Source organism: Rana temporaria, chromosome 5, assembly GCF_905171775.1.
Source record: "Rana temporaria chromosome 5, aRanTem1.1, whole genome shotgun sequence".
In the NCBI taxonomy this organism is placed as follows: domain Eukaryota; kingdom Metazoa; phylum Chordata; class Amphibia; order Anura; family Ranidae; genus Rana; species Rana temporaria.
In genome coordinates, this window is record NC_053493.1 from 243,047,969 (window position 1) to 243,075,444 (window position 27,476).

At 45.6% G+C, this 27,476-nt stretch overlaps 1 long non-coding RNA gene across 1 annotated transcript; it reads right to left on the bottom strand.

The window, feature by feature from the left end:
* Positions 1–3,138: 3,138 nt before the first annotated feature.
* LOC120939630 lies at positions 3,139–4,442 on the bottom strand. The gene is made up of 3 exons (XR_005749325.1): positions 4,297–4,442; positions 4,135–4,199; positions 3,139–3,311 (listed from the first exon to the last, which is right to left on the bottom strand). It is a non-coding gene; the product is annotated as an uncharacterized LOC120939630 (long non-coding RNA).
* Positions 4,443–27,476: the final 23,034 nt, after the last annotated feature.

Sequence of the window (27,476 nt, forward strand, 5' to 3'; positions counted from 1 at the left end):
GATACGCCGGATTTACGCTAAGATCCGACTGGCGTAATAATCTTACACCGTCGGATATTAAATGTAATGTTACGCCGGCCGCTAGGTGGCGTTTACATAGTTTTCTCATTTGACTATGCAAATGAGCCTGATACGCCGATTCCGAAACGTTTTTGCGCCGCCTCGTCGTCGTTTATGTCGTTTCCGTACGCGTAAACTTACCCCTGCTATATGAGGGGTACGTTTACGAAGGTCCGTGGTATGCCATGTTAAAGGGGTGGTTCACCCTAAAAACTACTTTTTTTTATTACACTGGCCCCCCACATTACAATACGATTAAGGCTATTATTTTTTTTTTGATGCTGTACATACCTTTGTACAGCATATTCACCCGTTGGCGAAAGGAGCCGAACGGCGAGTCGGCGCTATACTGCGCATTCGCATCGCCGTTCGGCTCCTTTCGCCAATCGTGACGCGGCTTACGCGACGGGGGGGGGAGCTCGTTTTTGGTCAAAATATCAATCACAGACATGTTAGGAACGCCCACTCCCGCGGGACTCGAAACCCCGAAGCAACGGGTGAATATGCTTTACAAAGGTATGTACAGCATAAAAAAAAAAATAATAGCCTTAATCGTATTGTAATGTGGGGGGCCAGTGTAATAAAAAAAAGTAGTTTTTAGGGTGAACCACCCCTTTAAGTATGGCCTCGGGACAGCGTCGTCTTTTTTCGTCATTTTCCTAAGTCGTTCGCGAATAGGGATTTGCGTAAATGACGCTCACGTCGGCTTCATTGACGTTTTCCGACGTGAGTTGGAGCATGCGCACTGGGCTATTTTTACGGCCGGCGCATGCGCAGTTCGATCGGCGTGGGGGAGCGAGCGCTTAATTTAAATACAAGCCGCCCCCTTTGAATTACGCGGCCTTACGCCGGGCCACTTACGCTACGCCGCCGCAAATTACGGAGCAAGTGCTTTGAGAATACGGCACTTGCTCCAGTAAGTTTCGGCGGCGTAGTGTAAATGGCTTACGCTACGCCGCCACGGATTCTACGAGAATCTGGCCCACTGCGTTATTGTTGGTTTATAATCTGACCAGCCATAGCCTCTGGTAAGTCATTTTAGGACTATTGCTGAAGGAGCACATCAGATATTTGATTTTTTTTTTTTTATTACTTTTTTTTGTTGAAGATTGAAATTTGGATTTTGTTTTGCTGCACACAGGCATTTGAAGATATTTTATATGTGTTTCTGTTTTTGATGCCTGCAGCTGCAATGCTGCAGGCATCACCTCGGTACAACTCCTTCAAGCTGAATATTTGCGTTACGTCGACGTGAAGGGGTTAAACCCTGCTAGAAACATTTTAACTTAGGTCAATTTCATACTGAGGCGCTTCTAAACTGCCAGTAAAAACACTGAGCACTTCTGAAGAATTTTTCAGGCGCTTTTGAAGAGCTTTCCATTAATTTCAATGGAGAAGGGAGTTTTTCACAGCCCTGCCAGCACACTGCCAGTGTAAAAGCATTCATTAATTTTAATGGAAATAGGTTTTCGTGAGCTTTTTAGGCGCTGTTTTTAGAGTGAAAGCACCTGAAAAGCGCCTCAGTGTGAAAGTGGAATCACTGCATTGCACTAAAATGTGATAAGAAAGGTTCCACTCAGATGAATGCAATCTAACTTGACTTCATGCATTTTACTGCACCATTAATGATTGTTATCAGCAATATCATGCTTTAACTGATAAATGTATTAACAGGTAGCGTATATTTAGAGAACATAAAAATGAAAAAAAAAAAAAGAATTAAAATAGAAACAAAAATGTTAAATTAATGTGCTACTGTACAAATTCCTGAAGTTTCCTTTATGCATAGAAGCATGAAAAAGTGACCCTGTCACCAAAATTGGAGTCACCATATAAGATGTGTCTATAATGCCACCAAACACTGCTCTATTAAGCGTTGATCCTGGTTCTTCCCACCAACCTTTATGTTAATGCAGCACACAGCGACAGTGACATAGTGATGTAGCGGAGGAAGCAGTAAGACCCCTGGGGCGCTTTTCAGGCATTTTACCGCTAAAAATAGCACATTTAAAGTGCCTATAAAGCACCTCTCATGCCTCCTCAGTGTGAAAGCCAGAGAGCTCTGGGGCGGTGTGCTTGAGGGATGGGAAAAAAAAGTCCTGCAAGCAGCATCTTTGGAATGGTTTGGGAGCACTGTAAACAGCATTCCCCTGCCCATTGAAATGGATGGGCACCGCTCCCGAAGCACCTGAAAAAGCACTTTCGAAAGTGCCGCAACACGGCAGTTTTAAATCTTTCTTCGGCAGCTAGCGGGGGTTAAAATCGCTCCACTAGCGGCCGAAAAAGCACTGCTAAAACGATGGTAAAGCAACCATTTTAACTGTGGGTAGCTGAAGCTGCTGCCTGTTCACTTCCTGGATTTACACAGACACACACCTCCAGCTCTGCAGCCCTGAAGCTCTCATTGGCCCTCTTATGACTCACCCTCCATCCTTTCCTGGCCAACTCTCACAAGAGGGAGAGAGAGCTGTGCATGATGTCATAAGCCTAGGCTAATGACCAGACAAGACACAGGAAGTTGGCTGTATAAGGTATTGACTGGAAGAAAAAAAATGTTTGACTATCCAAAGTTAAAACAACAAGGGCAGAAGATTTAATAGATGGAGAGTTGAAAAAATGACTGAAGGTCCACTTTAGGAAAGTTTGTGAGTCTTATAATAAAATAATGTTAGTATCCTGTTTTTACACTGTCCAAATTCTTTAAGGCTAATTGGTTAATGTTCTTGCTCTGGGTTACATTCCACCATACAGTGGTCCCTTAGAACAGCTGAATCACAACGGAACATCTGACTGAAAATAAAATAACAAGACGGATGGGGGGGGGGGGGGCCTTTAGAGGGAATCCCTATACATCCCTGAAGAAATGCTGTAACTTGTTCCATTATTTGAATGTCGGAAAATCTGGCATGCCATTGCTCCAAGGTTGGTCAGTCTGTTTTTTTCCAGAGATTTATACACATCCCCGATGCCGGGGTGTGGCGTGGGATTTTATAGATGCATGTTGGAAAGTTCAAATATTGTTATAATAGATACTGGTATCTTTGACCAAAGCCACAAAAATTAATGGAGAGTCACAGATATGTTATTAAGAACAAATGTTTAATTCATAAATATGTTTTACATGTACAAATTTAAAAAACGCAAGAAAGAGGAGTTTACAGACAAGTGCACAGACTTTCTTGTTTATCCCATGCTAGTAGTCCTACATGTTTCGCCCTAATGAGGGCTTCTTCAGGGACGCACGAAACAATCTACAATAAGTATCAAAAAAGAATTTCATAAATATATACAACAATAAATAGGAAAGAAATTACATCTCAAAACAAGACATGAAAAATGAATCATCACATGTTGCTACAAGTGTTGATTGCAAAAAAAAGAGTATAGAAAAATGTAAACACAATTGTATTGATATAGTTGTATTGTTACACAGAAAGGAACCAAAGTAGAACCTCCAAAGAGTTCAGGAATCCTCCTATTGAGCAAGGCTAAACTATTCCCCGTATAACAGGATTCACTGTTGTATCGTGGGAGACCAACAGTGCATCACATATGACCCATATGTGGCCGTGTCTAAGAATGATCCTATTAGGCGAAACATACAGTCTGAGTTTTTTTCTCATAATGTGAGGGCACACCAGTACATTCCCAGAATTCAACAAAAAGTTTTTATATATATATATATATATATATATATATATATATATACACACAAAATGATTATCTCATAGTGTTCTATTTATGTCTAAGTTGGTCAATGACCTCTATAGAACATAAAGAAAAATAATAATAATAATCATAATGCAAAAAGGAAAGGGAAAGAAACCCCTTTATGAGGCGTTACTGAGGGCCACTGACACGTATAAATGAGTGATGCTAAGGACCTGTATGGCTGGGGAAGCCCAAGTACAGAGATGAAATGCACACACCAGCCGGTGTGTAATTCAGAGAGCCGCAAATGATGTAATTAAATGCCAGCTTGTAAGCTAAATTGTGAGAGATAAAGGAGAAAAAGAGGGGGTATATGTATATGGCTCAGGTTCACTTATCAGTGCTAATCAAGTTATTATATACCTTAAGGCGTCCAGTCTTCTATATAAAAGTGCTTTTTTCCACAAACACCTCTCATAGATTAGTATCTACAAGCAATAAAGGTGTATAATATGAGAATCAAAAGAGCGCAATAATCAGATAAATAGCTATATTAAATATAGTCTGTACACGAGCAGCTATTACCTTTAGAGCGGCTAATAATCTGGCTTGGCTTCCCCAGCAGGGCTCATATAGCTGACAGGCACTGGAGGAGTCCTTTTAGCCCCTTATTGTGATGGAAAAGCATGACGTGTGACGCACCTTGCGTCAATCACGTCTGTGGGCGCAGAGAACGTGACGTGGGAGATAGGCGACTCCCATCCAAAGACCGCAATATTTGTTTTAAAATATGATCCGTACTTACCCGTTTTTGAGATGCATCTTCTCCGTCGCTTCCGGGTATGGGTCTTCGGGAGCGGGCGTTCCTTCTTGATTGACAGTCTTCCGAGAGGCTTCCGACGGTCGCATCCATTGCGTCACTCGTAGCCGAAAGCAGCCAAACGTCGGTGCGGCTCTATACTGCGCCTGCACACCGACGTTCGGCTTCTTTCGGAAAATCGTGACACGATGGATGCGACCGTCGGAAGCCTCTCGGAAGACTGTCAATCAAGAAGGAACGCCCAGTCCCGCAGCCCATACCCGGAAGCGGCGGAGAAGATGCATCTCGTAAACGGGTAAGTACGGATCATATTTTAAAACAAATAGCCGATTCCCCTAGACAAAACGAGCATGAAGCTAAGGGGAAAATGTGTTCGCTATGGGTGAACCTCCGCTTTAAACACACTGGATTGGGCAACATGACGAACACTTGGTAGAGTGGATGACCAAGCCGTCCTCATCCTCCTCATCCTCTCTCACCCAGGCTCAGGCTACTTTGTCTGGCAAAGCAGCTGCCAAGGCGGCCTCTTCCCTCTGCTCAATGGCATCAGTCACTCCTTCCCTAGCCCCACCATGTCCTCCTGAGGAGTCCCCTGAACTGTTTGACCACAGTGTTGGGTACATGCTGCATGAGAATGCGCAGCGTTTTGAAGGCTCTGATGATGGTACACAGCTAAAGGAAGGCAGTAACGTGAGCCCAGAGAGAGGGGGTGCCCAAGAAGGACAGCAATCTGGCAGTCATGTTCCCCCAGCTGCAGCATACTGACAGGTTTTCTACAGTGATAAGGAGGAAGGGGATGATGAGGTCACTGACTCTACATGGGTGCCTGAGAGAGGAGGAGGAGGAGGCACAGGCACATCTCCAACGAGGCAGGATGCCCTCCAGGGGCCAGCTTAACTGCTTGCCGACCAGCCGCAGGTCGGCTCTGCTGGGCGAGATCACGTAGCCAAGCAGCCAATAGGCTCGCGCGCCCCCCGCTCGCCCCTGACGCCGACGTGCGTGCCCTGCAGGCGCGATCACCACCGGGCACCTGCGATCACTCGTTACAGAGCGAGAACCGGGAGCTGTGTGTGTAAACACACAGCTCCCGGTCATGTCAGGGGGAGAAATGCCTGACCGTCTGTTCATACAATGTATATAATTTCCCCAAGTCAGTCCACCCCCCCTTCAGTTAGAACACACCCTAGGAACATACTTAACCCCTTCCTCGCCCCCTAGTGTTAACCCCTTCCCTGCCAGTGGCATTTTTATAGTAATCAATGCATTTTTATCAATAAATTGGAAGGGCTCTCGCGCTATCGGTGCTAAATACTATGGGGGGGGGGGCACTGCTGCAGTTACCTGGAACCGGTCCTGGCCAGAAATGTGTGAATGAAATAGATGATGGTGACTGCGCTGTGTGAGGAAGGGTAAAGAGCAGATGCACAAGGAAGTGAGTAGCAAAAACCCACCACTGAGTAATCGCTAGAGCCAGTGAGGGTGGGAGGTCTGTGAGTCAGTAATGGTGAGCATAAATTAAATATTAATCATACACTATAATTAAATGATGAACATCACAAACATGAGAAGCATGTAAAACCAAACAGCTTAGTTAATGTGAATAGTGCCAAATAGTTCAAATATAACACAATCCAAATGGAGTCCCAGAAGTCCCAGAAGAGGGAAGATGTGGGACCACAATGAAGTAAAAACGTCAAATAACACAAATAAAGTCTTAAAGTGCACTGTGAACAATAATAGAGGCCCAAGGGGGTGCCAAAAAGTTTAAATAAAACACAATCCAAATGGAGTCCCAGAAGTCCCAGAAGAGGGAAGACGTGGGACCATAATGAGGTAAAAACGTCAAATAACACAAATGAAATCTTAAAGTGCACTGTGAACAATAATAGAGGCCCAAGGGGGTATCCCGTGGTTGAAGAGCAGACTTCGGTGCGCACACCTCTAGTGGTATAAAAGGCTCACCTCCAGGCCATAGCACGGACAGCCTAAAACCAATTTACACACTTCGCTATTCCAAATATTCGAATTTTTTCAATTTTATTTTTAGAACAGATCACATCCTAGAGATCTCCATCGACGTCTAAAAGCATTGCTGGTATGATTAGAGACCTTGGGCCGAGTAGCTGAAGCGATCATTTTATCTTGCCGAAAAATCGCAATGCGATTATTCGGCAATCGGAATATTGCGCGATTATTTTCTTCGCCCTATCTTCCGCATCAGAGCCAATCAGAGTGCTCCTACAGCAGTAGTCGAAATTCCGCAATAAATATCGCATTCGCATTTTGCGAAATTTCGATAAAATATCACGAATATTCTGAGCCAATCAGAGTGCTCCTACAGCAATTGTCGAAATTCCGCAGTAAATATCGCATTCGCATTTTGCGAAATTTAGATAAAATATCACGAATATTCTGAGCCAATCAGAGTGCTCCTACAGCAGTTGTCGAAATTCCGCAGTAAATATCGCATTCGCATTTTGCGAAATTTCGATAAAATATCACGAATATTCTGAGCCAATCAGAGTGCTCCTACAGCAGTTGTCGAAATTCCGCAGTAAATATCGCATTCGCATTTTGCGAAATTTCGATAAAATATCACGAATATTCTGAGCCAATCAGAGTGCTCCTACAGCAGTTGTCGAAATTTCGCAATTATTTTCACATTCGCAATAGCGAAATTTCGCAAACATTTCATTTCGATAAAATATCACGAATATTCGAATTTAGCGAATATTTCTCGAATATTCGGCTATATATTCGTGATATATCGCGAAATCGAATATGGCGTATTCTGCTCAACACTAATTGCTAGCACTTCAACTGCTGCCTTTTCAGTTGGTAGATTCTGCCCCCTTCCGTGAGTTTCTGGAATTTGCGGTATCTTGGTGGCAAGTTCCCAAACGCCACTTTTTCTCACGGAAGGCGATTCCGGCTCTCTACTGGCATGTGGAAGGCAATGTCCATGCCTCGCTGGACAGGGCGGTCAGTGGTAAGGTGCATATTACCGCTGACTCATGGTCCAGCAGGCATGGACAGGGACGTTACCTATCTTTCACGGCGCATTGGGTGATGGCAGCTGGGAAGGACACAGGACAAGGTACAGTAGTGTTGGAGGTTGTTCTGCCACCACGCCTCCAAACCACTACTACTAGTTGTGACACACCTCTCTCCTCCCCCCTCCTCTTCTTCTTCCTCTGTGGCCTCTTCCTGTGCAGATCTGTCCTCGGAACCAGCCGTGCTCCGTAGGGATTCAAGGGGCTACGCAGGAATGCAGGCAACGAGATGCCATGCGGTGCTTGAGCTGGTGTGCTTGGGAGACAGGAGCCACACTGGGCCAGAGGTTCTGTCAGCTCTGCAGGGGCAGGCTCAGAGGTGGTTGACGCCATGCCAGCTTAAGCCAGGAATGGTGGTTTGCAACAATGGCACCAACCTCCTTTCCGCCCTGCGACAGGGACAACTGACCCATGTGCCCTGTTTTGCTCATGTCCTTAACTTGGTGGTGCAGCGGTTCTTGGGCAGGTACCCGGGGTTACAGGATGTCCTGAAGCAGGCCAGGAAAGTCTGTGTGCGTTTCCGACGGTCATATAATGCCAGTGCTTGGCTGGCAGACCTCCAAAAGGAATACAACCTGCCCAAGAACCGCCTAATTTGTGACATGCCCACCAGATGGAACTCTACGTTGGCCATGCTGCAGCGGCTGCACACGCAGCAGAGGGCCATCAATGAGTATCTGTGCCAATATGGCAGCAGGACAGGGTCAGGGGAGCTTGGTTTTTCCCCACGCCAGTGGGCCATTACAGGGATGCATGCATTGTCCTGTCACCATTTGAGGAGGCCACAAGGATGGTGAGCAGTGACAGTGCATGCATCAGTGAGACTGTCCCTCGTATTCACCTGTTGGAGCACACGCTGCGTGGAATAATGGACAGGGCTCTTGAGGCAGAACAGAGGGAAGAAGAGGAGGACTTCCTTACCTCTCAAGGCCCACTTTATCCAGACAGTGTTCCTGCTTGCCGCCTATCACACAGGAAGAGGATGAGGAGGAGGAGGATTGTGTCAGCATGGAGGTGGAGCCTAGTACTCAGCATCAGCAGCAGTCTTCAAGGGATCAATTACAGTCCCAAGGAACCCATGGACTTGTACGTGGCTGGAACGAGGTGGCTGCCGATCATGTCGTCATCAGTGACCCAGAGGACTCCGCACCGAATGCCTCAGCATACCTACGTTGTATGGCCTCCCCGATCCCGCAAAGCCTGTGGAAGGATCCTCGTATTCGTGCTATCAAGGAGAGGGATCATTACTGGCTGGCAACCCTCCTTGATCCACGTTACAAGAGTAAGGTTGCGGACCTTATCTTGCCGGCACAGAGGGAGCAGAAGAAGAAACATCTTCGGGAGGCCTTGCAGAAAGGTCCGTGCAACGGGTTCCCAGATACTGGGAGGTTACAAAATCCTGGTCCTGGACAACGTGTTGCTGAGGCTTTGGTCAGTCACAGAAGGAGCGGTGGAGAAGGTGGCCGTCTGAGCGATGCGTTCAGACAATTTTTTAGTCCGCAGTCCCAAGGTATGACCGGTTCCAGCAACCATCGCCAGCGTCTGTTTTACATGGTGCGGGAATACCTAGGGGCAAGATCAGACTTGGACACCTTTCCCACCGAAAAATCCTCTGGCTTACTGGGTCTTGAGGATGGATCACTGGCCAGAGCTTGCACAGTACACAATTTAGCTACTGGCTTGTCCTGCATCCAGCATTCTTTCAGAACGCACATTCAGTGCTGCTGGAGGCTTTGTAACCGATCACAGGGTGTGCCTCTCCACCGACTCGGTTGATCGACTGACCTTCATAAAAATGAATCAGGCTTGGATCACCACCAGCTACCAAGCACCTGATGCTGATGTAACTGAATATTTTTTTTTTAAATGTCAGATCCCTTCAAGACTGCCTATGCTGATGCTGAGTGGCTATCCTGTTATGCTGAGTGACTATCCTTTTCCTCCTCAATGACCATGCTGATAGCTTGTAAGAACATTTTTGGTTCTGGGCACCAGTGCCTAAGGCCCAATTTGTCTGCCCCTGTTTAACAGGGGCGTATAATTAAAATTTGTGATGCAATACTTTGCAGCGGGCTCATTCCTGTGCTACAACTAGAGTATCTGTGAGGGGTTGCAGTGTTGTGGCACCAGCACCAGCGCCATAGGACCAATTTTTCTGCCCCTGTTTAACAGGGGAGTGTAATTCCAATTTTTGATGCAATACTTTGCAGCGGACTCATTGCTGCTCTCCAACTACAGTATCTGTGAGGGGTTGCAGTGTTGTGGCACTAGCACCAGTGCCTAAGGCCCAATTTGTCTGCCCCTGTTTCACACCTCCCAACTGTCCCTGATTTCGAGGGACTGTCCCTGATTTGGAGAAAAGTCCCTCTGGCCTTTATTCCTCCTCATTTGTCCCTCATTTTGGTCTGATCTATACAGCTGTATATAAAATGCACTTTTTATCTATCAAAAAGTGTTTCTCAGTGCTAAACCTTTCATCTGATTTCTAAATTGTTGCATTTATAAATTCCAAAAGCCAATATAATAGGGATAGTAGTGGTAAAAACAGCACTTGTGAATTTAATCAATCTTATTTTTTGTACAATTCTCCTTTAAGGGGGTGTGGCAAGGGGTGTGTCCTATGCCTGCATACTTTTGGTCATGGGTCTTCAAACTACGGCCCTCCAGTTGTTCAGGAACTACAATTCCCATCATGCCTAGTCATGTCTGTGAATGTCAGTGTGTTACAATGCCTCATGGAATGTGTAGTTCTACAACAGCTGGAGGGACATATTTTAAAGATCCCTGCTTTTGGTGTCCCTCATTCCCATCTCAGAAAGTTGGGAGGTATGCTGTTTAACAGGGGCGTGTAATTACAATTTTTGATGCAATACTTTGCAGCGGGCTTGTGGCGCTATGCTGTGCTGTGCGTGCGTGCTGGGGGGGGGGGGGGGGCAGCAAAATGCACCTTCGCCTGAGTTGGCAAAAATCCTTGCACCGGCCCTGAGCCAAACAGGAAGTGAAAGAAAATCCCTGCAAATCAAGGGAATTACTTGGGGACCCCCCAGGTCGCCAGAACTAGTGTCCCCATTGGAAGATTTCCCCTCTATTACTTTTCTATGGACAACCCAAAACTTGTGGATTTTCTTTTATTTCACTTCCAATGATAATGGTAAACAGGACCAATAGAGAGGCTGAATCTCCTTAACGGGGGCACAGGCAGCAATATAAACTGACAGGTGTTCTTTTTTTTTTTTTTTTAAGATTTTATTGAGAGATAATGCAATACAGGATTCAGTAGCCCAGGATATTACATTTTCGGATGACATTATGAAATGAAAACCATGTAGTCTGGTGATTGTATACAGTGTGCAAAAACTGAAGGTGAGTGACACAGCAAAAATAACTATGGAACAAGATACGCCGCCATAAGTGCAAATGTGCGCCGTCGTATCTGTGTGCCGGACCCACAAACTAAGATGCGCCTAAAAATATGCTTCATCCCGTCGACGTAACTTGCCTACGCCGGCGTAACCACGCCGGCGTAGCGTGGGCGCACATTTAGGCTGGACGCATGTTGCGCTCCCATTGATTTTCTATTCAAATATGCAAATGAGGGAGATACGGCGATTCACGAACATACGTTCGCCCGACGCAGGCTACGCGATGTGCGCGTAAGTTGTACGTCCGGCGTAAAGTTAAGCCCCATAAAGGAGGTGTAACCCAGCAGCAGACATGCAAAGGTCTGCACCAGTGAACTCAAGCCGGCGTATTTTACGTTGTTTACGTTGGACGTTTGTATGGCTGGGCGTAGGTTACGTTCACGCCGTAGGCAGTGATCCGGCGTAGTTTAGATAGTTGTTCCGACGTGGTTATGAGCATGCGTAGAGGGATGTGTCCTCGTCTCGGCGCATGCGCAGTTGGTGATACGTATCTGTCTAGCGCTCGGCCCATCATTTGCATGGGGTCACGCCTCATTTACATGGCTCACGCCCACTTCCACCTGCGCCGACTTACGCCTTCGAAATCCAGCGCAGTTTTGGGAGCACTGGCTTTGTGAATTCCATGCTTGCCTTTCTGCACTGCGCCGGCGTAGCCTATATTATTTGCGCTACGGCGGCGTAATGTGCGCCCGCTCTCTGTGAATCTGGGCCTATTATTACCAGGATAGCTGGACGGATCAGATTCAAACAGATCTAACAGAGCTACAAGGCGAAACAAGTAATGCCGCGTACAGACGGTCATTTTTTGTGATGAAATAAAATGACATTTTTAAAAATGTCAATTAAAATGATCGTGTGTGGGCAAAATGTCATTTTATGTCTTCTGAAAAATGACAAAAAAAAAATTCGAACATGCTCGAATTTTTTGTGTCGTTTTTCAAAATGTCATTTTTTGTGTCAATGAAAATGATAGTGTGTGGGCAAAACGACGTTTTTAAACCCGCACATGCCCAGAAGCAAGTTTTGAGACGGGAGGTAAAACTACCATTCATAATGGAGTAAGCACATTCATCACGCTGTAACAGACAAAAAAGCACGAATCATCTTTTACTAACAAGTAACCAGCTAAAAGCAGCCTCAAGGCGAATAGAACTTCCCCTTTAGAGTGCCGTCACTTTGTTCATCATTTTTCAAAATGATGGTGTGTATGCTACATCGTTTTTGAAAATGAAGTTTCAAAAATGTCGTTTTTTTTCATCACTTCAAACGTCATTTTTTTTTCATCACAAAAAATGACCGTCTGTATGGGGCATAACACTGAAGACAGGTGTTCTAATCTATCTTCACTCTACCCAAGACTAAAAAAAATGTTTTTCTTTAGTTATACTTTAAGATAAAAGAAAAACCTTCTGACTTTACAACCACTTTAAGTAATTTTCTAGCAAAAAATAAAGATTTTAACATATATGCGGGAAATAAAAAAATAAAAATAATATAGTATCACCATGCATATACAATGTGTAGAATGGTTTATAACCAGTAGAGAGCACCACTGATCTGTTTAAATGCTGTTTCTACAGTATTGCCATAAGCAGTGTATAGCACTATTCTCAATGTACGTTTTCCAAAACGACTGCTTTTATTTTGTTTTTTTTATTATCTTTTTATTAATAGAGAGGGATATTTTATCTTGGATTAATAACAATCGTTATATAAATAGTAGAATTTGAAAGTCTGTTAAATGCAGGTGATATGTATATATGCATCATTACAGAGAAAAGTGAGAAATATGACTCAGTAATAGCAAAAACAAAAGGGAATATAATAAAATACAGTAGAGCTGTTATCCTATTAACAAAAACATCTATATTCTAGGAATCATACCAACTGCTGTTCAAAAGAATTCAGTAAATAAGTAAAAAATTAGTAATAGCCGTCTTTTTGAATTGTATCCAAATAAATTGGAAGCCAAATAAATTGGAGGCCAAATAAATTGAAATATATTTAACTTAAACTGGAGTTCCACCCAGAAGTGGAACTTCCGCTTATAAACTCCCCCCCCCCCTCTGGTGCCACATTTGGCACCTTTCAGGGAGGGAGGGGGGAACGGGGACCTGTTTTTGACAGCTCCCCTTCGCCATTTCTGGAGAAGGTGCCGCGGCCCGATCTCGCAGAAGTTTGGCCCCCTCCTCCTTCCTCCGCTGCCGGGCCAATTGCAAAGCGTAGTGCGCATCACACATCCACAGTAGGGAACCAGCTGTGAAGCTGAAAGGCTTCACTGCCAGGTTCCTTACCAGGAATGACGGTGGCAGCACCCGGGACTTGATCTGAAAAACGGCTGGAGTGCCAACATTGTGGGCTCCCTGGACAGGTAAGTGCCCTAATGCCACGTACACATGATCAAAAATTTCTACAAGAAAACCTTGGATTTTTTGTGCCGGAATGCTGGCTCAAACTTGTATTGCATACACACGGTCACACAAATCTTGACGAAAATTCTGACCGTCAAGAACTCGGTGACGTACAAGACGTACGACGAGCCGAGATCAATGAAGTTCAATAGGCAGTTCGGCTCTTCTGCTTGATTCTGAGCATGCATGTTTTTTTGCACTTCGGAATTGCATACAGACGAGCGGATTTTTCTGTCGGAAAAATAGAGAACCTGCTCTCAATCTTTTGTTGGCCGAAATTCCGACAGCAAAAGTCTGAAGGAGCATACACACTTTCGGAATTTCCAACCAAAAGCTCACATCGGACTTTTCTTGTCGGAATGTACGATCGTGTGTATGTGGCATAATGTTAAAAGTCAGCAGCTACAATATTTGTAGCTGCTGACTTTTATTTTTTTTTCACCCAGGCTGGACCTCCTCTTTAACTAGATAAAAATGGAAGTGTTTCTTTTTTATCATGAAAATGTAACATCATTTTTTCAACCCTTCTCTCAAACTCTCAAACTGGAAGATTTGGGTTGGTTGATATTTTGAAACGCTCAGTTTTGTTCCTGTGATCAAAAATGATATTATATTCTCTCTTATAAATTTAATACTATCAGTATCTCTATTAAAGTGAAACATAACTGTATCTGAGCACCACGACCTGAAAACGCCATGAAATTCATTTTTAATATTCAGAGCAAACTCACCCATCCATCCATGTCTCCATGATTTTTTTGTTGAGATACCAATTTATAACCCCCCCCCCCCCCAGCATTTCCAGCTGTCGCCATCTTGAGTAAAGGCAGAGGATTCATGTAGCATTTACTTCCTGGAATTCAAATGTCCTTAGCTCAGGCATGCAGGCAGGAAGGTGTGCTTAGTTGACAAAGCCCTTCCTCCCATAATGCAGAAATATATCTATGAAGACTTTTGTGATGTATGACATAATTTTGGCCTGGGCCAGAAACCAGGAGGCAACTGCAGAAATTAAAAAACATGGTTAAAATAAGTAAATATAATGAACTTTCCCATCACCCAGATACCTGAAAATTGTCCATCGGTGTGGAAAAGATCAATAAAGTGCCGTAATAAAAGTAATGTTTTACTTATCTGAATAAAGCGATATCATTTTAGTTACTATGGATAACTGCAATTTACACCTTATCATTTCATAGACACATTGGGCCTGATTTACCAAGCCTTTACTCCATGACTCATGGAGTAAAAGCAGGAGTAGCAGCCGTTTGGTGATTTACTAAAGAAATACGCTGCTAGTGCAGTGTATTTCCCTAGTTACTAATGTGCTCCGTGCGCCCAGGAGAGGGTGCATTGTGCACCAGTACAGACCTGGCGCACGGCACATTAAACTGTAAATTGCGGGGGTTTGGGCGGGAGTTTATTAGGGGGGGAGGTGGGGGGATGCAGGGGAAGTGAAGTGACATGTGTTTTGAAGTGTTTGGCGGGCCGAATTGAAAGGGAAAGTGTTTTTTGAAAACAGATCCCCGTACGCTTGCACAGTGCGCCTGAACCTCGGGAGGTTCATTTGCATACTGGGCATGCGCAGAGAGAAAAGTCAGGGATTCCGGTGCGCCTTGTCAGTACGCCGTGAAAATCTTGGTAAATACCAAGCGGCGTACCCGTGATTGCGCTGCGTGACGCACGGGAATCTCCGAGCTGTTTTCAGCCCTGAAGGGGAACTCCGCGCCAAATTTCAAACTTGAAATCGGCGCGGGTCCCCCTCCAGGGCTACATTAGGCTCTTAGGCTTGGTCCGGAACGTGAGGGGTTAAACCCGCGCCGATTCGGCGCGGGGGTCCCCCCCACATCCAAACCAAGCCCTCATCCCAAGCACGCAGTCTGGCCCGGACAGGAATGGGGGTGGGGACGAGCGAGCGGCCCCCCCTCCTGAGCCGTACCAGACCGCATGCCCTCAACATGGGGGAGTGTGTGCTGTGGGGGAGGGGGGCACTGCCCCCCCACCCCACAGCACTCTTGCCCCCATGTCGATAGGGACAAGAGCCTCTTCCCGACAACCCTTGCCATTGGTTGTCGGGGTATGCGGGCGGGGCTAATCGGAATCTGCGAGCTCCTTTAATAAGGGGGCCCCCAGATGCCGGCCCCCCACCCTATGTGAATGAGTATGGGGTACATCGTACCTCTACCCATTCACCTGGGGGAAAATGTAAAGTAAAATAAAACACCACACAGAATAAAATATTTTATTAATCTGCTCCGGAGCCCCCCCTTTCTTCTTTAGCTCTCTTAGAAGGGGGGGTTTCTTCTCTCCCGATCTTCTGCCGGGACCCTGGGCTTCGGTGATTTCTGCCGGGGGAGGGCGCCATCCCTCGGTCCTCTCCGGAGCCTTCCGCCGGATGCCCCCACCCCATTTAAGCTCTTTTTCATTAGGGAGGGGCATCCGGACTTCGGGGTCTTCTGCCGGGGGATGGCGCCTATCCCCCGGTCTTTCCGGTGCCTTCCGCCAGGGTTCCGGTCTTCCTGGTCTTCTGCCGGGGGTGCGCCAACTCCCCGGTCTTTTCTCTGCTCCCTCTTCTGCCTGGCTCCCCCGCGGAGCCAGGGCTTTCTTCCGTCTTCTTTCTTCTCTCTTCCTTCTTCTGCCTGTCTCCTCCGGGAGCACAGGGCTTGTCTCCGCTGTCTTCTTCCTTCTTTCCTTCTCTTCCATTGGATGTTGACACGACGAGGTTCCGCGCTGATATGCCGTGTCAGCGACGGGCATGGACTTATATAGGGTAATGCCACCATGTGACCTCAACCCATGTGACATCACATTCCCTGGGCATGATGGGAATGTGATGTCACATGGGTTGAGGTCACATGGTGGCATTGCCCTATATAAGTCCATGCCCACTGCTCAGACGGCATTCCAGCGCCGGACCTCGTCGTGTCAACATCGAATGGAAGAGAAGGGAGAAGACAGCGGAGACAAGCCCTGTGCTCCGCGGAGGAGACAGGCAGAAGCGGAAGGCATCGCAGAAGCCCGGAGAGTGGCGCCCTCCGGCGGAAGACACCGTACAAGCCCGGGACCCTCCCCCAAAGGCAGGAGCCTCCCTGGTGAAGGGGGTCCCGGTGAATTACGTCGCTGAAGACGGGGGTGGGGTGCCAGTGCACCCCCCCCCCGCAGAAACCGTCGTGGAAGCCCGGGACCCTCCCCCAAAGGCAGGAGCCTCCCTGGTGAAGGGGGTCCCGGTGAATTACGTCGCTGAAGACGGGGGTGGGGTGCCAGTGCACCCCCCCCGCAGAAACCGTCGTGGAAGCCCGGGACCCTCCCCCAAAGGCAGGAGCCTCCCTGGTGAAGGGGGTCCCGGTGAATTACGTCGCTGAAGACGGGGGAGGGGTGCCAGTGCACCCCCCCGCAGAAACCGTCGTAGTAGCCCGGGACCCTCCCCCAAAGGCAGGAGCCTCACTGGTGAAGGGGGTTCCGGCAGAAGATGGCGAAGCCCGGGGCCTAATGGGGTGGTGGTGGGGGGCCCCGGCAGAAGACCCCCGGCTGACTAATAAATTAATTTATTCATGTGTGGTGTATTATTTTTTTCCATTTTTTTCCCCAGGTGAATGGGTAGGGGTACAATGTACCCCATACTCATTCACATAGGGTGGGGGGCCGGAATCTGGGAACCCCTTTATTAAAGGGGTCTCTCAGATTGTGATAAGCCCTCCGCCCGCATACCCCGACAACCAACGGCCAGGGTTGTCGGGAAGAGGCTCTTGTCCCTATCGACATGGGGACAAGAGTGCTGTGGGGGGGCAGTGCCCCCCTCCCCCACAGCACACACTCCCCCATGTTGAGGGCATGTGGTCTGGTATGGCTCAGGAGGGAGGGGGGCGCTCGCTCGTCCCCACCCCCATTCCTGTCTGACCAGACTGCGTGCCTGGGATAAGGGCTTGGTTTGGATCTTGGGGGGGACCCCACGCTATTTTTTTTTGCGCGGGTTTAACCCCTTATGTTCCAGACCAAGCCTAAGAGCCTGGTATGCACCTGGAGGGAACCCACCTTATTTTTTTTTTGGGGGGGTCTGGAGTTCCCCTTCATGAACAGCGATCTGTCATTTACACATGTCAGTCCCCCCCCCTACAGTTAGAACACACCCAGGGAACATATTTAACCCCTCCCTCGCACCTAGTGTTAACCCCTTCCCTGCCAGTGGCATTTTTACAGTAAGCAATGCATTTTTACAGCACTGATCGATAGAAAAATGCCAATGGTTCCAAAAAAGTGTTCGATGTGTCCGCCATAATGTCGCAGTACTGATAAAAATCGCTGATCGCCCCAATAACTAGTTAAAACAAAAAAAAAATATTTTGTAGACGCTATAACTTTTGCCAAAACCAAACACTAAACGCTATTTGCGATTTTTTAGAACCAAAAAGATGTAGAATACGTATCGGCCTAAACTGAGGGTTTTTTTATTTTTTAGAATATATATTTTTGGGGATATTTATTATAGCAAAAAGTAAAAATATTTTTTACATATGTGGGCGGGACTTACGCAAGTCCCGCCCACATATATAAACATCGTTCAAACCACACATGTGAGGTATTGACGCGTGCCTTAGAGCGAGAGCAATACTTTTACCACTAGACCTTCTTTGTAACTATAAACTGGTAACCTGGAAAAAAAAATAAAAGGTCGCCTATGGGGATATTCACGGAATTCATTTTGGCCCCATTGCAGGAGTGTTTCCAATAGTAAAGCGTGACATGTAAGGTATCTATTTACTCAGTGTAACATCATCTTTCACATTATCCCCAACAAATTGGGCTCACTTTTGTGTTTTGTTAATTTTTAACCACTTGAGCCCGGACCATATTTCTGGTCAATGACCGGGCAAGTTTTTGTGATTCGGCACGGCGTCGCTTTAACTGACAATTGCGCAGTCGTGCGACGTGGCTCCCAAACAAAATTGGCAACCTTTTTTTTCCCACAAATAGATTATTAAATGTGCGTGTTTACTTCTGTCTTTAACACCTCCCCTTCAGGCTGGAAAGCATCAGATCAGGGGAAACAAAAAAAAAAAAACCTCTCATTCCATTGCAGCTTGGTTCCTACATGTGTGATGAACTGAGCATGCTCAAACACTTAGAACAAAAATATCCTTTCTTTTTAAAAGGTGAAAAACACTCCTTGGATGCTCATAGAGCGTGGTTTGGGTTAATTGCAGGTGTGCCCAATTACAAGCTCACCCAAACTAGAGACTGCAATTTGTTCATGTGATTTCAATTGCTTCATTACTAGCACTGTTATAAAAAGCTTGGATCGATCAGTCCTCAGCTGCCCTCAGAAGGGGCAGGCTGGCAGAAATGCTGTTGCTAAACACAAATGTGGTTTGTTGCATGGGTTTTGTTTTATTTTGCCAATGGTTTTGGTTTATTTTTAAATGATGTTCACTTTGATGTATTTGTCTATGTGGCCTTATTTTATGAAAAATGTGTGAAGCTATGGTTAGTTAGAATTTTGAAATGTATTTTTGTTTGTGTTTGTTTGTTTGTTTGTCTTTTTTCGCTTTCCTTGTTTTGTTGACCAATAAAAATTATTTTAAAATTGTTAAGTTTGTCTTTTGTTACTTTTTCATGCTACATATGTTGACAGCTGCAGCTGAAATCGGTTTGGGCCTAACAAATTATGTGTGAATTTTGTCTAAGCTTCTTTCCTGGTGTGTAATCATGAAATGTTTGCCATGTTTATTCTCCATGACTTTAAAGAGAAAACTGGTAATTATTTTATTTTTTCTGCAGTGGTCCTCAGCCCTCAAGTACCCCCGACAGGACATGTTTTGTGGATTTCTCTTCTCAAGAATTGCTGTCCAGACTGTATTTTAAAGCACATGTACAAGATGAAGGAAAACCTGCAAACATGGCCTGTGGGGGGGGTTTGCTATTGGTGGACAGGCTTGACGTGCTGATTTACAGCACTGTGCTTAAATCTAGCGCAAGGCAATCCTATTCAAATTGTGGGTGTTTGAGGGAAGCCAAGTGAGTGTTAGAACCCCTGCTTTGTGTTTTTTTATTTTTGTGTTGAGCTTTGTGTCCCTTTTCTTAAAATTGGCTTCACTTCCTGTCACACAGCTGAACAGGAAGTGAGGTTAAAACCCTACCAGTGTCATTTCTTGGGGACACAGGTCAATCTAACTAGTGTCCCCATTAAGCAAATTGCACTCCAGCACTGTTGTGTACACCCCAAATCATGGGTCTTCAAACTACGGCCCTCCAGTTGTTCAGGAACTACAATTCCCGTCATGTCTGTGAATGTCAGTGCATTACAAGGCCTCATGGGATGTGTAGTTCTACAACAGCTGGAGGGCCGTAGTTTGAGGATCCCTGCCCCAAATGATTATTTAGTTTGGGGTTTAGTAAAGGCAAAGCCACTCTGCAGTACAAGCATAGTTGCTGAAAATCAGAGAGGAAGCACTGATGGTTTTAACATCCAATCCTGTAGAAGCAAAGTTGTTTTGTTTTCTTCCTTGCTTTGCACTTGTAGGAGTGGATTTGCCTTTAGTAAATGGACCCCAAAGTCCAAGATCCCTAATAATTTGGGGTGTACACAGCAAAATGCTAGAGTGCAATTTACATAATGGGAAACTATTTAGATTGATCTCTGTGTCCCCAAGAAAATATATTAGTAAGGTTTTACCCTCACTTCCTGTTTGGCTATGTGACAGGAAGTGAATGAATTAGAAAGGGTGAAGACACCTCACAAATGTTACTATCAGGGGTGCAGACATCCCCAAAAAAATTAGCAGATAATACTTATTTGCAAATTAATAATTTTTTAGTTAACATTGGGTGGGGTGCTCTAACACACACATTCCTACATATTTTTTTTTTTTTCTTTTTTTCCGCCTCAGAGAACTATCAGGATATTCAATCAATTTGCGTTCAATTCGCAGTCTCCTTAGTTCGCATCATGGTTGGAAAATTTATTTATCTATCCATTTCATTTTCTTCCCTTTTTTATTCCCTTTTTTTTTTTTTTTTTTTTCTTAAATATATGTCAGTAAATATACAAAAGGAGAGAAAGGAAAAAATACTTAAATACATAAATAGATACATTAGTTTCCCCTAGCCGAACAAACCCTCGTCCCACCCTCATGCCGCCCCCAGCCCTTATCCCCTCCTTCCCGCCCTCCCCTATCTCCGGAATTCTGTCTCCTATTGAATCACTCTTTGCCCATTAACCTTCCTACACTATATCATATCATCCTATCTATATACCTTGGTGCAAGTTTAAAATTAGCCCAGTCCTGCCATTTTCGTTTAAATCCGCCTTCTCCTTCCTCTCCCATGTACCTGAGCTGTTCAGCATAATATATATCATTGATTCTGCAAAACCAGCTCTTCTCTGTCGGGCTCATAGGGTCCTTCCATTGTTTGGGAATCAGACTCTTTGCTGCATCTAGTACGTGAGGAAGTAAAGTTCTCATGTACTGTTTAGTTGACATTTCTGTCCCATGGAACAAGCAGACCCATGGATCAGGAAGTATTTTAATTCCGGTTATCTCCTCAATTACCAATAATACATTATTCCAGTATGTTTTAATTTTTGGGCAGGTCCACCATATATGTGACATAGTTCCCACTTCAAGACAGCCCCTCCAGCAATATTTGGAGGTGTCGTCTTGGTAACGGTGTGCTATGGCCGGGGTTATATACCATCGTGCTAAACACTTAAAGTTCATTTCGATCAATGCACAATTAAATGAAGTCGTATGCGTCCTTTCTAATATTTTCCTGACCTCTGTCTCGGTTTTACCCGTTCCCAATTCCTCTTCCCATTTATTAATATAAGGAGGGAAACCGGGGTCTTTCAATCCCATCAATATTTTATAAATTGCGGAAATCGCGCCCCTTCCCTTTGGAGCTAAACACAGACGCTCCAAAGGAAGCAAGTGTCTATCTGACCTCAGGGGGGAGGGGAAGGAATCTACAAAATGCATCAACTGCAAGTATCGCCACCTGTTCAACTCAAACAATTCTTTTTTTTTACTTAGTTCCTGGTAGGTAAGAATTTTGCCATCTTTTAATATGTCTTTTAATTGTGCATCTGGTTTTTTAATCCAGTTACCAAACAGGTCCATTTTCCCTGGTACAAAAAAATTTGTGTCAAATAAAGGGATTAGTGGGGAGTTATAGCCCCATCTATGTTTTTTATGTGCCCTATCCCATATAGACGTGGATGCCAATGTGATTTTGTGCATGTGCGGATTTATTTGTCTAAAATGTGGCGGTATCCAAATCTCTTTTCCTAACCGTGACTTATTTGAGCAACTTTCTATTCTCACCCACCTTTTCTCTTTGTTATCTCTGACCCAATCAATCACCCGTGCCATGTGAATGGCCCTATAATATGTGTAAATATCCGGTACCCCCAAACCACCATGTTCCTTATCTCTAATTAACACCTCCATACTTATGCGCATTTTTTTGTTCCGCCATATAAACCTATTTAGTAACTGTTTTAGTATTTTAAAATAAACACCCGGTAATGCGATTGGTAACATTTGCATTATATATAATATCTTGGGGAGAGTAAACATTTTAAAACAATTTATTCTCCCTAGTAGGGATCTTTGTCTCAATGCAATTCTCTTTAAATCTTTTTTAATATCATTTAATAATGGTATATAATTCTGCAGGTAAATTAGGTCAGGGGATGATGTAATATTGACTCCCAAATATTTTATCTCGGTATCTTTCCAAATAAATGGGAACTCTTGCTTATATCTCCGTACGTCCTGTGCGTTCACGCTAATATTGAGGATTTCTGATTTTAGAGGATTGATTTTAAAATTAGATACGTCTCCATACAATTTGAGGGTTTTTAATAGATTCGGGAGTGTTATAGTTGGATTCGTTATAAATAATAAGATATCGTCGGCGAACGCTGCAAGTTTATGTTCCCCATCATTTGTTTGAATCCCCCTGATGTCGGGGTTATTTCTAATCCCGGCCAGCAATGGTTCCAAAGATAAAATAATTCATTCACATCACATCACATTCCTACATATTAGCAACGCTCTATCCTGGCCTATTGGCATGGTTATATTTTCTTAGGGCTCTCAATAAAACTCTATGAAATTTGTGCTTAAACTAGAACCAGGGGCGGACTGACAACTCATGGGGCCCCTGGGCAATAGAAGATTATGGGGCCCCTCTGGCTTACAGATGGCCACCACGCCAGGAGGTAGTGCAGAGGCGGGCAGCTAAAATCTTGGGATATTCACATTAAAAGCATGTCATTTTCGGACATATCAGGGACAGATCTAAAAAAAACCCAGATTTTTACATACTGTCCCTGGTTTTACTGAGCCTGGCAACCCGGATGGGGCCCCCTAGTGGCATGGGGCCCTCGGGCAGTGCACGAGTGACTCAATGGTCAGTCCGCCCCTGACAAGAACTATAATCAACAAGTTTTATTTTCTTTAATTTTGGATAGTGAGGAAGGGTTATAGGCCCTGTCAGTTTATTTTGTATTATCTGTGTCCAATTGGGGAGATTTGCCTTCACTTCCTGCCCCATAGCCAAACAGGAAGTGAGAGAAAAACTATGCAAATTAACCACTTCCCGCCCAGCCTATGGCCGATTTACGTCCGGGAAGTGGTTACACAATCCTGACAGGACGTCCTGCAGGATTTCATGCCGCGCGCGCCTGTGGGGGCACGCAGCGCGGCAATCGGTGATGCGGGGTGTCAGTCTGACACCCTGCATCTCCGATCTCGGTAAAGAGTCTCTCACGGAGACAGACGCGAGTATAGGAGAGCCGATCGGCGGCTCTCCTGACAGGGGGCGTTCGCGCTGATTGTTTATCAGCGCAGCCCCCCCTCGGATCACCACACTGGACCACCAGGGATGCCCACCCTGGACCACCAGGGTGTGCAAAAAAAAAAAAGCATTAAAAAAAAAAGAAAAAAGATGCCAATCAGTGCCCACAAATGGGCACTGACTGGCAACCTGGGAAAATCAGTGCCACCCCACAGTGTCCATCAGTGCCACCCCACAGTGTCCATCAGTGCCACCCCACAGTGCCCACCTATCTGTGCCCACCTGTGCCACCCATAAGTATCCATCAGTGCCACCCATAAGTGCCGCCCATAAGTATCCATCAGTGCCACCCATAAGTGCCGCCCATGAGTGCCCATCTGTGCCGCCCATGAGTGCCCATCAGTGCCGCCTATGAGTGCCCATCAGTGCCGCATAGCAGCGCCACCAATCAATGCCACCTCATCTGTGCCCGTCAGTACTACCTCATCGATGTCCATCAGTGCCATCTCATCGGTGCCCATCAGTGCCGCCATATCAGTGCCCGTAATTGAAAGAGAAAAACTTATTTACAAAAAAATTAACCTAAAAAAATAAAAACGTTTTTTTGTTTTAAAATTTGCAGTATTTTTTTAGTTGTTGCGCAAAAAAAAAAACACAGAGGTGATCAAATAACAAAAAAAGAAAGCTCTATTTGTGGGGGAAAAAGGACGCCAATTTTGTTTGGGTACAGTGTTGTATGACCGCGCAATTGCCATTCAAAGTGCGACAGTGTTGAAAGCTGAAAATTGGCTTGGGCGGGAAGGTGCGTAAGTGCCTGGTACGGAAGTGGTTAAGGGAATCCAGTGCCCCCCCAGAACCAGTGTGTGGGTCCCCTGAAAATTACTGGGCGGGTCATACAAAAACAGGGTGTGGCTTTGACAGGAAGGGGTGGGTCATTTTTCTATTAGGAGGTGCAGATATGTAGTCAGGCCTAGGGCAGAACAAAACCTAAATATACTACTGCATATTAGGGCTTATTTAGACCGGATCCGATTTACAGCGTGTTTTTATATTGTGGGAGGAAACCCACACAGGCACAGGGAGAACATGCAAACTCTATGCAGATGCTGTCACGGGCGGGATTCGAACCAACGACTCTTTTGCTGCTAGGTCAAAGTGCTATACACTACACCACTGTGCTGAACGAACATGATTGCAGCTGAAAGCATGAGAACTTTTATTTTTTTTTTCAATACCATGCTTTCCAGCCTTATTGACCCCGCCTCTCTCCATAAAGAGGACCTGTCACACACTAGTCCTATTACAAGGGATGTTTACATTCCTTGTAATAGGAAGAAAAGTGATCCAAAATCAAAAAAAGTGTCAAAAAAGTGCAAGAATAAAAATATGAGGTAAAAAAAACAAACAAATAAATAAAATAACGCCCCTGTCCCTAGAAGCTCGCACTCAGAAGCAAATATGCATGTAAGTCCCGCCCACATATGTAAACACCATTCAAACCACACATGTGAGGTATTGACGCGTGCGTTAGAGCGAGAGCAATAATTCTAGCCCTAGACCTCCTCTGTAACTCTGAACTGGTCACCTGTAAAAAAAAAACCATGCATCGCCTATGGATATTTTTATGTCCCGAAGTTTGGCGCCATTCCATGAGTGTGTACAATATTAAAGCGTGACAAGTTAGGTATCTATTTACTCGGTGTAACATCATCTTTAACATTATCCATAAAAATTGGGCTAACTTTACTTTTTTTTTTTTTTTTAATTCATGAACCGTGTTTTTTTTTTGGGCCAAAAAAAAGTCGTTTGAAAAATTATTGCGCAAATATCGTTGGAAATCAAATAAAAAATGACCGCTAACTTTATTCCCTAGGGTGTCTGCTAAAAAATTATATATAATGTTTGGGGGTCCTGATTAATTTCCCAGGAACAAAATATAATTTTTACATGAAGGAGAGAAGTGCCAGAATAGGCGCGGTATGGAAGTGGTTAAAGTGAAATAATAAAAGTGAAATATTCCTTTAAATTTCATACAGGGGGGGAGGGGGGGTACACGCATGTTTCCCGTGCTTAGAACTGTCCCTGTACAAGATGTCATTTCTGAAGTGAAACAAAAAAAAGGAAGTTTAAAGTACTCATGGCTATAAAGAATACAGTCATTGCTCATTAAAAAAAAAAAAAAAAGGGGGTCCCTCCAAATTAAATTACCAGGCCCTTCAGGTCTGGAATGGATATTAAGGGGAACCCCGCCGTAAAAACCCCCCCAAAAAATGGCGTGGGGTCCCCCCAAATATCCATACCAGACCCTTCAGGTCTGGTGTGGATTTTAAGGGGAACTCCACCCCAAATTGAAAAAAAAATGGCGTGGGGTCCCCCCAAATATCCATACCAGACCCTTCAGGTCTGGTGTGGATTTTAAGGGGAACTCCACCCCAAATTGAGAAAAAAAATGGCGTGGAGTCCCCCTAAAAATCCACACCAGACCCTTATCCGAGCACGTTGACCTGGCCGGCCGCAGAAAAGAGGGGGGGACAGAGTGCGGCCCCCCCTCTCCTGAACCGCACCAGGCCACATGCCCTCAAAATGGGGAGGATGTCCCCATGTTGATGGGGACAAGGGTCTCATCCCCACAACCCTTGCCCGGTGGTTGTGGGGGTATGCGGGCGGGAGGTTTATCAGAATCTGGAAGACCCCTTTAACAAAGGGGACCCCCAGATCCTGACCCCCCCCCTGTGTGAAATGGTAATGGGGTACATTGTACCTCTACCATTTCACCCCAAAAAAAATGTCAAAGTGTTAAAAATGACAGTAGCCGGTTTTTGACAAATCTTTTAATAAAATCTTCTTTTCTTCTTTCCTTCGGGTTTCTTCCCCTGCTTCTTTCTTCTCGTCCACATCTTGCCCGACGTCTTCTTCTATCTTCTCCGTCCGTCCTTCAGCCTTCTGGTCCCGCATCTTGCCCGTTGTCTTGTCCTGTCTTCTTCTCCGTCCGTCCGCCAGCCTCCTCGTCCGCATCTTGTGTCTTCTGCGGTCTTCTTCTCGGTCCGCCAGCCTTCTCGTCCGCATCTTGTGTCTTCTCCGGACCCAGCGTTTGAATTTGAATTGGCCGTCGTGTTCCCGCTCCTGGGACCCACCCCCCCGCTGACGCCACAAGTAAACTCCTTAGAAGGTCATGTGCATCAGAGGGGGGGCGGGGTCACAGAGCGTCACACAGCGGGGGAATTCAATTTCAATCGCGCCGCCCGGAGAAGAAGTTCCCGCCGTGTCACACTCATGTGACCCCGCCCCCCTCTGACGCACATGACCTTCTAAGGAGTTTACTTGTGGCGTCAGAGGGGGGCGGGTCCCAGGAGCGGGAAGACGGCGGCCAATTCAAATTCAAACGCTGGGTCCGGAGAAGACACAAGATGCGGACGAGAAGGCTGGCGGACCGAGAAGAAGACCGCAGAAGACACAAGATGCGGACGAGGAGGCTGGCGGACGGACGGAGAAGAAGACAGGACAAGACAACGGGCAAGATGCGGGACCAGAAGGCTGAAGGACGGACGGAGAAGATAGAAGAAGACGCCGGGCAAGATGTGGACGAGAAGAAAGAAGCAGCGGAAGAAACCCGAAGGAAAGAAGAAAAGAAGATTTTATTAAAAGATTTGTCAAAAACCGGCTACTGTCATTTTTAACACTTTGACATTTTTTTTGGGGTGAAATGGTAGAGGTACAATGTACCCCATTACCATTTCACACAGGGGGGGGTCAGGATCTGGGGGTCCCCTTTGTTAAAGGGGTCTTCCAGATTCTGATAAACCTCCCGCCCGCATACCCCCACAACCACCGGGCAAGGGTTGTGGGGATGAGACCCTTGTCCCCATCAACATGGGGACATCCTCCCCATGTTGAGGGCATGTGGCCTGGTGCGGTTCAGGAGAGAGGGGGGGCCGCACTCTGTCCCCCCCTCTTTTCTGCGGCCGGCCAGGTCAACGTGCTCGGATAAGGGTCTGGTGTGGATTTTTAGGGGGACTCCACGCCATTTTTTTTTTCAATTTGGGGTGGAGTTCCCCTTAAAATCCACACCAGACCTGAAGGGCCTGGAATGGATATTTGCCGGGAACCGCACGTCTTTTTTTTTTTTGTTTTTTACGGCGGGGTTCCCCTTAATATCCATTCCAGACCTGAAGGGCCTGGTAATTTAATTTGGGGGAACCCCTACACATTTTTTTGTTTGTTTTATGAATGAATCCCTTTAGAATTGTCAGAGCCGACAATT